Raw genomic sequence first — 13,708 nt, forward strand, 5'->3', positions numbered from 1 at the left:
AGCCTTAGTGTTTGTTTTGCTTACCACCATCGATTTTGTTTTCTTACGGTTGATTTTTAGTCCGTATTCAAGGCCTTTCTCATTCACTTTATTCAGCATAATTTGCAGTTCTCTTTCACTGTCAGCTAACAACGCGGTGTCGTCCGCATACCTGAAGTTTTCCACCTTCCGGCCTCCCATTGGAATACCTGTCTCCTGATGGTCGCATTCCCGAAATATCCATTCTCCATAGAGGTTGAACAAATCCGGAGAGCCTTACGCCTGGTTCAATACATGCCCTTGGTGATAGCCCATTTTCTGCCCTGACCGCCGCTTTCTGTTTCCAATACAATTTCCTTATTATTTGCAAATGCTCCCATCCCAGATCGTACTTGTTCAGCATCTCTGTTACTTTCTCATGTTTTTCTTTATCAAAAGCATTTTCATAGTCAATAAAGCATAAGTAGATGGTCTTTTGTGCCTCAGTGCATCTGTCCAGGAAGTTTCTCATCGCAAATATTCCTTCCCTTGTTCCTGAGCCTTTACGAAAACCAAACTGTGCTTCTTCAGTTTCACCGCTGATTGTACCTTTCATTCTGCCAAACACTATTTTCAACAGTACCTTGACGCAACGGGACATTATGCTCATCGTCCTGTGTTCGTTACATTTTATCGTCCTTGGCTTTTTTGGTAAGGCGATAAATACCTATTAGAGAAAGTCCTCCGGAAGATTTCCTGTCATATAACTGTTGTTTAGTATCGCTGAAAGGTTCGTTTTTCCCTTCGGGCCAAGTGATTTCAGAACTTGAGTGGAAATCTTATCTTCACCGGCCGTCTTTCTGACGTTTAGACTCCAAATCGCACTTTCCATCTCTGACATCAATAGTTTTTCTGCTGATTAGTCATTTGATTTGATTGTGGTAAATCCTCAATCCTGCTATCTTCAAATAATTCCGAGATGTACTCAACTCATCTGTCCGTGATCTCTTCTTTTTCATGGCATGGATTACCACTACCGTCTTCGATACACCCAGCTGATGGCACAGTCCTCCTTAATTTCCGCATATCCTTTGCCTTTCAGTAAAGGCCTCTATAATCATGACTTCGTTCAAACCGCTCAATTTCACCGCACTGTTCATTCATCCAATTCTCTTTCGCTTCCTTACATGTTCTCTGAACCAAGCGGTGCAGGGATTTGTATCGTTCATTATCCTGATGTTGTACCTGATGTTGCTTTAGGTTATGAAATCGCAGACTTCTGCGTTTTCCACTTAAGAATATCCTCTCCTCACCAATACTCCTCGGAAAGATAACGCGGCTGCACAGATGGGTGGAAACGGATGAACCACAAATCAAGAAAACAACATTATTACCGCATTCTATTGTTCTACGGTTTCGCACGCTTCCCTGCTACTAGATCTAAAGGCAAGCCTTGTACTTGTACCTCAGAGTTCCACACATGTGGACTCTCTGTGATATCATGCTAAAATAAAATATTCTCCTATTGAAATCTGGTACCGAACTTCATTTTGAAATATCTCTGACAAATTGCTGTAGACCAGGAGGATCCCAACAAAACGGGGTGGAACGATGGAATGACTGAGACTCCCAGAGGCAATTTTGAGTTCGCCACCCGTTGGGTGTTCCGCTGTGAGCCTCCCTGATCCTGGCCCATGACCGGGTAGAAAGGATGGGATCGGCGGAACCAAGTAGGAAAGACGGCTGTATTATGTGAAGTGTTGTCTGAAATAAGGAGATCCGGATCTGGATCCTAGTCCCACTCAAGATATTCTCCGATTAGTAAATAAAACCAATAGATATAAATAAGATTTGAAGAGAGGAATGTAACGAAATTTCTTTCGCGCTTGTGCCTGCGACTGACTGTCTTCCCTTTGCAGGACCAGGTAAGTAGATTGAAGTAGGATGGGAAGTAGTACAGTAACGTTGATCAGGAATGCGGAGGAGTGGAGAGAATTCCCTGTAAAGATAAAGATGAAAACAAGGTAAGTAGATTGAAGGAAGATGATAAGTAATGATAGTAATGTTGATGAGTGTAATGCGGGGAGAATTTTATCTGTAAAGGTAAAGAAGAAAACGAGAAAGAAGCATCCGAATGTTGAACGAATAAAGTAACCACTGGGAGATCCGTTGGGGTCTCCCGGCTGATAAGGTCTGGTTGGAAAGTGGGTATACTAGCCATGTGATTCCTTTTACTAGTGGCTTGTGTGATTGGACCAAAGGACGGTGGCTCTATGGGGATCTTTTTAGTTAAAGTATATCAAATATTTTCAACAGTAAACTGGTAGCGGAGACGGAGATCCTACGTGGGATTATGATTATATAAAAACGTGCTTTGACTTATGCACTTAACTGTGTTTATTGGTGCCTGTCTCATCGGAGGATGTTGTCCTTGCTTTGATAAGTGGTTGTGTGTTGTGTACGTTCTGTGTGCGCTGCTGTGCTTCACACCCTGGGTCGGAGAAACGTTGTCTCGTTTGTCGGTGTGCGTGTGCGTAGTTAAATGACAGTAAACTGGACTTGAGTTGAATAAGTGCTGGAGGCATCTAAGAGACACCAAACTCCGAAACAACAACAACAACAACAAAATAGACTGACTGACCAAACGATGTCCAAACAAAAGAAAGTGGAGGCGTCTCAATGTTTATATCCTCACCTAGACAGCCTGTGACCAGGCCGGAATCAGGTCTGGACAAAGTTTTCATTTCAGCAGAAGCGATTCGACAGAATCAAACACCCCGACCCCGCTCAGTCAAACGAAGCAGAGGAGCAGGAGGGGGACAAACAGCAAGACAAAGACCTATGCAAGGAAAGATGAGCCCAGTTTTAAGGTCGCTTCTGAACTGTCGAGGGGTCTCAAAAAAAAGGACATTTCAATAATTTGCGTATTGGAACAGGAAACGGGGAGAAATAAGGAAGAAGAGAATTCAGAAGTCGATCCTGTTATATGTTATCCAAAAAATTATGATTGGCACCACCGCAGTAATTGGGCTATAGACCCTGTACGAAGTCCGGGCTATGGGACAAATTTGTGAAATTTATAACTCCTTGTCTGGAAATGTTGAGATGTTCTGAAAAGTGGTGTGTGGAACCCACTTGGCCTGAAGTACAAAGCGCGTTTGAATTCCCCAGAGGAATGGAGGGGGAAACGATAATGATGGATATTCCATTACCATGGGGACGTGGTTAAAGGGGACCGTGTTCGGCTGTCCGTGTGGGGCAATCCGTCAACATAGTGATTTTGGAGAGGGAACCAGGTGCAGGCAAATATCAGGAGACAATATAACTGACTTCATGTCCCGTTTCCCTGACACATGATAGAGTAGACTGGCAGAACAACTCTGTGCTGCCGTACACAGAATTGGAAATACACTTGGACTAAGATGTTAACCAACGACAGCTTATCCTGACAGGCCGACCTCTGATGCATTTACACTGCACCGTCCGATACACTGAAATATCTCAGCCGAGCGATCACCAGAAGCTCCTTTCCGTGACTAACAGAACAGAAACTCTTTCTGTAACTGAACACATCTATTATGGTGCAAAGGACAAAGTGGCAGAAGGGATTTTGAGGGAATATCAGAATGAGCGATTTAAACTGCCAAACGTAACCCCTCATGTCACCACAGCCATCAAACCCCCTGCAACTCCTGAACTACTCGGACCCGCGCTTCAGACTTTACAGGGTTAAACCGCACACAGTGTATAACTCTGCCTAATACTAACGCTACTCGACAACTTCATTCCGCTCAGGCTGGGTGTATAATATTTCCTTCTTCATCATTAAAACAAAGATTGACCTGTTTGCTTCCCCCGTTTTGCCTGAGTATGTCGTAGTCTTGTTGCTTTCGCAGGCACCTCTCTCTCGGTGGGCGATAAACAAAAATCTCGAAGGACTTATACATTCCGCCACAACACACGAAGACCTATGCTATTCTACTCTCTATACGACAATATGATTTGTCACTGGCGACAATGTAAAGAATGAAACCTGTCATAAAGCACTTTTCGATCAGGAAGGGTGTGTACCAACCTGTACTCCCTGCAATTCTCTTATTTTACCAGTTCCGAAACCAGGTTGTGATAATCAGTGACTATTTTGCAATACTTAAGGGCGATTAGCAGGATGGCATGTCAAGGGTTTACTAATGGCAATTTAGCAGAACGACACGGGGCCGCAGACAACCCAGTGCATAGTGCTCTGCACAATTACCTGCAGTTGTAAGAGGCATGACTGGGTGTCGGACATCTGTCGCCGACACTACAATTAAAAAACATAGAACATAGAAACCTACAGCCCATTACAGGCCCTTCGGCCCACAATGTTGTGCCCACCATGAAACCCACTCTAGAAACTGCCTTGGATTTCCCTGTTGGATAGACCTCAAAGTTCCATGTACCTGTCTAAGATGCTCTTAAAGACCCTATTGTATTCGCTTCCATCACCGCCGCCGGCAGTGTATTCCACGCACCCAACACTCTCTGTGTGAAAACTGAACTCTGACATTCCCTCGGTACCAATTTCCAAGCACCTTAAAAGCATACCCCGCGTATTAGCCATTTTGTCCCGGGGAAAAAGCCACGGGTTATCCACAAGATCAATGCCGCCCATCATCTTGTACATATAATTATAGTAGAAACGTCCGATCCTATTAAATTGGATCTCCCTGATGAAGTGTATCGGCCCGGAACATTGACTGTTTACTCTTTTGCATAGATTCTGCCCGGCTTGCTGAGCTCCTTAGGATTGTGTGGGTATTACTTTGATTTCCAGCGTCTGCAGATGTTCTCCAGTTTGCGATTAGACTTGGACAACAGTCAACAACATTGGAAACTGCGCTGCCTTCACGAGGCAAAATTAACCCCGGGTCATTACCAACTCCGGAATGCGAAGCTCTTGTCATTTAATCTTGCCAGGCATTTATGTTGTAGTCTTTAAAACACTCAATCTGACTGGGAGTTAAATTGGACAAGACTAGAATGAAGTCACTTGGGATTGAACGCTGCTTTTGTGTTCACGGTGGCAGGAGATGGGACGCAATCCTTACGTATCACTGGAAACATTATTTATGATAAAGCGTTGAGTTGGTCATAACTGACGCGAGGCGCATAAATCAATTGTGCGCTCGAAAAGATATCTGTCGTGTCGACTCTTACTTCCGTCAACCCCGGGCCAGGAGAATCACCGGTGTTGTGTAACGCTGATCGGTGGCAGGACAGACATCAGTGAGATGGAACTGGAAATGCAACAGAGTGAGTAATGTTCCGTCAGAAAGCGGTACAACATCTCTTAAAGTAATTTTAATTCGGATTTCCAGTATCATTCTTCTATTTTTCATACATCGATAAAACTTCCAGGTAGAGCTCAGTTAGTTCGAGAGAGAAACAAATAAACAAATAACTTTTTTTCCCCGCGGCTCTGGAAGCTGATAAAATTTCAGCGTACATTGATTATCAATATAAATATATGTTCCTGCAATGAGATTTATTTTGCTCAGGTCGACGTAAGGTGTGGTCAGAGAGAAACACAGAACAGAGAGAAGCAGAGGGAAAAAAACAGACTGTGACAGGGCCTCGGGATGTGAACAGAGATAAAGCCGGAGATATGCGGGGACAACGAGGGATCAGGTCGGAGATGGAGGTGGGATTGAAAAAGAAGGAAAAGAACGCACACACGCCATGTTCCAGCCCGATTATGTCTCCCTCACAGTGAAACTCACTCGTCTGCAATGAGATTAGATTCTGTTCAGAACACACACACACACACACACCCACACACACACACACACACACACACACACACACACACACACACACACACACACACACACACACACACACACACACACACACACACACACACACACACACACACCTCCGCTATGTTTCAGTCTGATAACGTTCCCCTCACCGGCGTGGGGGAAGGAGTGAGCGAGGACAACGTGAGAGATATTGGGAGTAAAACACCGTGAGCGTCACTGAAAAGGATGAATCAGAAACAACGGAGAGAATGGAGAAAAGGGAGAGGATTCTTCCTAACTGGACCAACCCAGAGTAAAACGCTGTCAGATGTAAGGGAGTTTATTAAAATCAAACGGGCAGGATCTGACTATAGACCCTCCATCGGGGTGAATTACAGCTGAGGTGACCGCTACAAATTACATATTTGATGAAGGACACATTTCACCCGTACGGGGTAAACAGCGAGTGAAATATATCATCACAAAACGCATGCGTATTTCAGAGCGCTCAGTTGTTATCCTGGTTCCACATATCGGCAAGTGGATAGATTATGGAGGAAACATGGTGTTTGTCTGAAATCTCCGGCAGAAACCAACAAGTGGCTCTATGTTTAAAGGCATTTGGTTAACAGTTTTAGCGGGTATTTCACCGCGTTCTTGAGCTCCTCTCTGAACTTGCTCTGAGTCACGGCGTAAATACATGTGTTGGTGCAGGAGCTGAGGATCTGCAGCATCGTCGCCGTGGATTCTGCGATATAAATCGGATCCGTGTCCGTGTAACGAGGGATGTTTGCAATCAGAACGTAAATATCAAAAACCAGCAGTGTTAACCACAGAAATATAAAACTACCGGTTATACTGAATAGTAAAACGACCGATTTCCTTCGGTTCTCCATCTCCGGGTCCTTGTCATTCTTTCCATTGCTGCGGCCCCGGAGCCCCATCCGGACTTTATTAGCGGACAAAATTCGTCTGACCGTCAGAGTATTGAACAATAAAATCAGAACAAACGGGAGACAAGGCATGAAAATGCGATGAATCATAAGAAGTGTGGACCACGAGGGAGATGTATAGAAGCTCTCTTTGGTGATACAGCCATAGAAAACTCCATCAATTATCATCAAAGGCTCTGTTGTAAAGTAGAAAGGGATACTTTCTAAATAGCCCAGAACACTCACTGTTCCGATAACCACAGCCGCCGTTCTTTCCGTGCAATATTTCGTTTTCAGCTTTTCACAACAAATGGCTACAAATCTGTCACAGGTGAACGCGACTGTCAGCCAGACAGAGACCCCGGTGCTTCATATGAGCAGGCAAAGAACAATCCTACAAACGGGAGTCCAATAGAGGAAGGAAGACCGAAAGTATAAGAGAACAGTCCACTTCAGCAGAGGGTCAGAGATAACGACCAGGAGATCGTAGCGAGTGATGCATTTGGAGAGACCGCACTTTCCTCGGGACAGGATAACAATCGCCACCAGGTTAACTGCAACAGAGAAATTACTGACCTGTCAGGGCAATAGAACAAAATTATTATTATTAGACTTGATCTTGTTTTATTTTTCTGTTTCAAATGGTGGATACTGGACCCAGAACATATGAACCCGCTGACAGTGTGCAATATCGGCGTGACAGAGAACTCTCCGCGAGTTTTGTAATGGGTTCAATCTGGGTGAATTCCCAAAGCGACCAGATGACAGCTGGTTAAACGCTTCCTGGCCGCAGTAAGGAATGGGTCTGATATACCAACGTCACTGGTCTGAGCCGAACAGGAATGAAATGAAATCCACATCGGCGGTTCCCTCTGCTCATATTTCTAACATAAATGAGCCATTCGCGTTGTTCCATCACCCAGTCAGGCAATTCACAGTCGACTCATACGGACAGAACAGAAGGTCGGCTGGCTCCCACGGATGCAGTGTAGCCCGGTGTCCTCCTGTGCAGACATTTTGATTCACAATTATTACATGATATCGAGCCAGCGGAGAAGATTTCAGTCAAAGGCAGCATCTCGGCTCCAATATGGAGCGCTGTCTGCTGCGAAAGCAATGGGATTAATATTGTCAGCGCCTTCCGCCCATGACTGAAATGCGGGGACTGGACAGGTGGCTGTGGAAACAAGTAGCGATAGAAACTCTTCAGAACACCGGAATTAACTCTCAGTTCCTGCCGTTTGCAGGCGTGACAGCGGCTTACCGGGAATTCCAACGGCTGAAATAACAGGGAAGTAAATCTCTTCTATCCGCCAGATTACTGGATATCCCATTTGAGTGACACAGTGAAGGTGATTGCTCTGAATTCCACAGCTCGGCAAGACACTCTGGGCTGACGTACTGCAACAGGCTCTGATTTATACAGGGGATCGATCTCCAGTGACAAGGTCCCACCTCCCACCATTGTTACTGAACAAACAAATTACATCACCGGCAGTGTCTCAGGTGCAAATACTGTTGGTATGTAACACGAACACGTCAATGCCATTGGCATTACCTCAGTCAGATCCCTCTGTGTAATTTGACCAAAACGTGTAATGAGACCGGTAAGTGAACAATGAGCCGCCCTATTTACAACTTTTCATAGTTGTATTGGCAGCGGTCACGACTGTTCCTATTTTCCAAACAGAAACTTTCACTGTGGTTCCACCATTTTCTGCCGCTTTTCACTGTCACGCCCGCTGTTTCATCTACAAATAAATCCGCTTTCCCCTCACTGTGCTCTGGATCCAGGGACACATGAAAACCCCTCCCACTCTCCTCCTACAGACTTCAGTTTAATATCTTCCACATTTTTTTTAAATTCAGCTGCTCCACCCCGTCACGCTATGTGCCTCCAGATATAAAACATCCCCGCTGTGTACACGGATACTCTGTCCAGTTCTCCATCAGCCCTGGACGACATCGATGTTGAAGTCATTTTTATCAGGTTCCCAGTACAATATATATTCTCGATATCTTGAAGCTCAGAGCTGTCCAGGGATCCCTCCATCCCTCCATCTCTTAAACTATCTTCTCTACGTGTGTGTGTGTGTGTGTGTGTGTGTGTGTGTGTGTGTGTGTGTGTGTGTGTGTGTGTGTGTGTGTGTTTGCTTGAGTCTGTACATCTGTGTGTTTATGTGTAGATGTGTATGTATGTCTGTGTGTATATTTGTGTGAGTGTGTATCTCTGTGTGTATGCATATGTGTGAATGTGTGAATGTGTGTGTGTGTGTGTGTGTGTGCGTGGGCGGCGTGTGTGGATAAGGAGTCGGTCTAGTGATCTGAAGATCGCTGTTTCGATCTTAGCTGCGTGTGTGTCCTTGAGCAAGGCACTTAACAACACATTGCTCTGTGACGACACCGGTGCCAAGCTGTATGGGTCCTAATGCCCTTCTCTTCGACAACATCGGTGGCGTGAAGAGGGGAGACTTGCAGCATGGGCAACTGCCGGTCTCCCATACAAACTTGCGAAGGTCTCAGTCAACATCGAAAATCGATGGACATCTCCTTGAGCCAGTGTGCAAATGTGGGTGGAGTAGTAGACTTCCAGGTCAGAAGAATAAGTTTCTTAGTCACCACCATTCCTAGATGCAGAGCAATCCGCATGTCGTGCGGCAACTCAAGAGTCAGTGCAGAGCATCCAAAGATGGCGAGGTCGTGATTCGGCTGAATGTCTCTACAAGAGGCTTCTGAGAGCCACTCAAAAATTGCAGTGCAAAAGTTGTATAATGTCGGGCAAAACCAGAAAAGATGTGCTCGTGAGCCCTCGGCAGAGCGGCACTTGTCACAATCAGGAGACACAGATGGGAAGATGCGATTCAGTTTTGTTTTTGAATAAAGCAATCTATGCATCACCTTGTACTGGATTAACCTGTAGCGTTAATAGAACAACAGTAAACCCGGGACATTACCTCCTCCCAAAGTTCCGCTGATATCTCTGAGTTCAAGTCCCGAGCCCAGGCTTCCCTAATAAAATCTGTAGAAACCAAAGGAGTAAAACAATTCACACATTTTGATATTAACTGTTTGGGGTCTGGAGGGAGCAAGAGGTTTTCGAGAACGGGATGTGTGGTGGAAACAGGCTCGAAGTGTGGGCACTTTTCCTTAACGAGTGTCTAACTTGGAGACAGCGAAAAATGTGAATTTGGAAGGTTGAACTTGTGCATCTGCACAACCCCAATACACGGAATATATTTGAGAGAATAAGGGGACCTTTCTTGGCTCAGTGTCATATTACCTCACATACATTGTGACCTTGACCTGTCTAGTCCCATGAGTGGGTGTGGTGCCTAACCGGATTCCTTTACTCATTTTATTTCACATTGCTTCCGTGATACCACTATTGTGTCAACTTTTTTTTGAAAGTATATTTATGTAATCTTGTAAATTGTCTGGCAGCCTTTTTGTTCTTGTTTTTGATTTGTCGTGTCTGTGCTCCACGTGGAGCTGCATTTCCTTTGTATTGTTTTGTACGTCTTCAATATGTTTTGTCTTTGTAAAACTGAAAATTGTAAATGAAGTATTAAAAAAAAGAAAATTGATGGGCAGCCGAAGAAAAACTGTGCGTGTGTGTGTGTGTGTGTGTGTGTGTGTGTGTGTGTGTATGTGTGTGTGTGTGTGTGTGTGTGTATGCGTGTGTGTGTGTGTGTGTGTGTGTGTGTGTATGCGTGTGTGTGTGTGTGTGTGTGTGTGTGTGTATGTGTGTGTGTGTGTGTGTGTGTGTATGCGTGTGTGTGTGTGTGTGTGTGTGTATGTGTGTGTGTGTGTGTGTGTGTGTGTGTGTGTGTGTGTATGTGTGTGTGTGTGTGTGTGTGTGTGTGTGTATGCGTGTGTGTGTGTGTGTGTGTGTGTGTGTGTGTGTGTCTGTGTCTGTGTGTGTGTGTGTGTTTGTGTTTGTGTGTTTGTGTCTGTGTGTGTGCGTGTGTGTGTGTGTGTGTGTGTCTGTGTGTGTGTGTGTGTGTGTGTGTGTGTGTGTGTGTGTGTGTGTGTGTGTGTGTGTGTCTGTGAGTCTGTGTGTCTGTGTAAGTGTACTTCTTGTAATTTATATGTATAAAATTTCTTACTCGCGCTGTGGATTTGGAAGGGTAAAGTGACGGAAAAGCCTCTGTTAATCCACCTGAGGAACAGTTAGATGCTGAAATACTGTGCTGTAGGAATATAATGGCTGATAAGGCTGTCATTCACTGTCCCGTGGGTTACGAACACAAACATCAACACGTTTGTCTCTGGTGTGAATACCGACATGAGTTAACAAAATACCTTCTACCGTGTATAGATTCGATTCCAATTTCATGTCATGGTTTAACATAAGAATACCCGTGACCTTGGCATTACCTCCGCAGTGCCTTTGAATAAATAAATGCAGCACCACCAAATAAGGTCACACCATCGCATAAAACCATGTTAGAAACCATTATTAGCTCTCTCTCTCTCTCTCTCTCTCTCTCTCTCTCACTCTCTCTCTCTCACGCGCCCACATTCACACACGCACAGATACTATCCCTCTCACATACACATATACACAAGCACCGAAACATAAATCCAGAACGTTCCCTCTCTCTCACACACACAAAGCTAAATGCAGACACCCTCCCCCTCTCTCTCCCCACCCCTAACACACAGGCAAATAAATGCCCTTGCATCTATGAAATCCTTTGCCGATCTCCCTGCCCATGACTTTCCCTTCCCACTCCGAACGCGTTGAGTCAGCATGGTGATCAGGAGATAAAAGAAACAGAAGCGACATTGAAACAGCCGCAGGGCCATGTTGTAGAAACTAAGAACACTCATAGCAGAATGACACACAAACAGTAAACTGGGAGAGCAGAGAGCAATAGCCCAGGCTGCCAGAGAGCAAAGGATTCATGATTCAGTAGGTCTCAAGCTGAAAATGAAGAGATGGTTGATATGTAGTTCACATAAGATGTAGAATTAGTGAGATATAACGACAGCAGTGCAGAGACAATCAGACAAAGGGGAGACATTCAGATGGATAATATGAGGATGTGTGTTTCAATTTCCCCTGCTTGTCGCCGGTATAAATTGAAAAGGGTGCTTCATTCTGTACCCTCCGGTCTCGGGTGCAATGTGAGAGTGAGGGGCGGATTCATTTTGTGGATATCAGTCCCTACCACAGACTGGGAGTGTGGGGTTCTGTCACTCTCTGGTTCTCAGTGAGTTTGTGAATTTTATTCTGTACAGACCAGTCTTGTTACAGTCTGAGAGTGTAGGTTTCATTCAGTATCTGTAAGTCTCTGCTACAGTGTGATGAGGTGGGTTTCATTCTGTATCTGTCAGTCTCTGTTACAGTGTGAGAGTGTGGGTTTCATTCTGTATCTGTCAGTCTCTGTTACAGTGTGAGAGTGTGGGTTTCATTCTGTATCTGTCAGTCTCTGTTACAGTGTGAGAGTGTGGGTTTCATTCTGTATCTGTCAATCTCTGTTACAGTGTGAGAGTGTGGGTTTCATTCTGTATCTGTCAGTCTCTGCTACAGTGTGAGAGTGTGGGTTTCATTCTGTATCTGTCAGTCTCTGTTATAGTGTGAGAGTGGGGGATTCATTCTGTATCTGTCAGTCTCTGTTACAGTGTGAGAGTGTGGGTTTCATTCTGTATCTGTCAGTCTCCACTATCGTGTAAGTGTCGGTTTCGTTCTGTATCTGTTCTCTCCAGCGTTACGGATGTTGTCTCAGTCCCGTACCTGTGAATATCTGACTCAGTGTGAGCCGGTGGGTTTTTTTCTCCTTCTTTCCCGCTGTTCCACCAATCTAGTGAATACTCTTAAAATAGAATCTGTATTCACTGAGCTATCCTTAGAACACAAGTCTTCTGCAGTTGGATGATGTTAAAATTTTGAGAGGGACTGTGAACTGATGAATAATGACGGTTGTGTTGAGCAGCACATATGGCAAACAGACCGTTCGGCCCGGCATAATTCTGCATGCTATTCGCTGCTAAACCACGCAGCGCCAAGTGAGCAACATCTGATCCGTAAACCTCTGTGGTTCGGCAACACAACTTCTGAAACGTTGAATGAAAATAAACAAAATAAATATATTAATTATTTTAAATAAATAAGTGCATAATTAATGTCATAATTTGGTCGAAATAAAACCCACCAAGTCAGCTTGTTTCATGTACCAGCATTATTTATATGAATACATTTCCCTCAGCAATTCTAAATTGCTGCCTTCACCATGTATCTCAGCACTCTTGCGTTTGCTGAATCTGTCACATATTCCTCAATGTGAAGCAAACGTGAATCTATTCGAGTTATATCCCACTCATAAACAATATAAGAATCTTTCTGATTTTCTGATGACACTTTCGGACTCCTCTGCAATATGCCATGCATTTTGATTTGGAAACTTGTAACTACGTTGTTCTGTGCAGCACTGAGAGTTTGGGAGCAGGAATTCGAGGGAAGCTCCAGTTTGACTTCTGGAATTATCCAAAGGTTCACATTGCAGCAGGCGGTTGACTGATGAACTCTGGGAAATTGCAGTCACTGGTACGTCACTGCACAGCCGGGAATGTTCCGCTCGTCAGGGACATGGTTGGCGGGAGAGCTTGTTCCGTTGATGCAAGACACCGGGTCCTATGTTACACCCGTCAGTGTAGAAGAACAAGATGAACTGAGGTGAATGGACAGCAGATGGTGAATGGATTGATATTACAATGTGAACACATCACCTGGACATGTTGGGATCATGGAACAGCAGAGAACAGGAACAAGCCCTGTGACTCACTACTCCTGCGCTGAACAGGATACCGAATGAAACTAAACTGGGATGACTGTACATGACCCATCTCCCTTCATTCACTTCATACTCATGTGCTTTGACTGAATATTGACCGTTATGGGAATCTAGAGGTTATATCCCAATAGAAGGCGAACCTTTGCCATCACCTCCCTTGATGAAGTAAATATTTGAGAAGGCAAGAGAAAACACTGATGGATAAAAAAGGTGGAGGTTCACTTAAAGACATCCCCAG

General features: G+C 44.6%; 1 protein-coding gene across 1 annotated transcript in view; it reads left to right on the forward strand.

Moving 5' to 3' along the window:
* The window catches only part of LOC140723824 (uncharacterized), a 746,760-nt gene that overhangs the window by 35,624 nt on the left and 697,428 nt on the right, over window positions 1-13,708 (forward strand). The window lies entirely within an intron of this gene.

Source organism: Hemitrygon akajei, unplaced genomic scaffold, assembly GCF_048418815.1.
Source record: "Hemitrygon akajei unplaced genomic scaffold, sHemAka1.3 Scf000139, whole genome shotgun sequence".
Lineage (NCBI taxonomy): Eukaryota > Metazoa > Chordata > Chondrichthyes > Myliobatiformes > Dasyatidae > Hemitrygon > Hemitrygon akajei.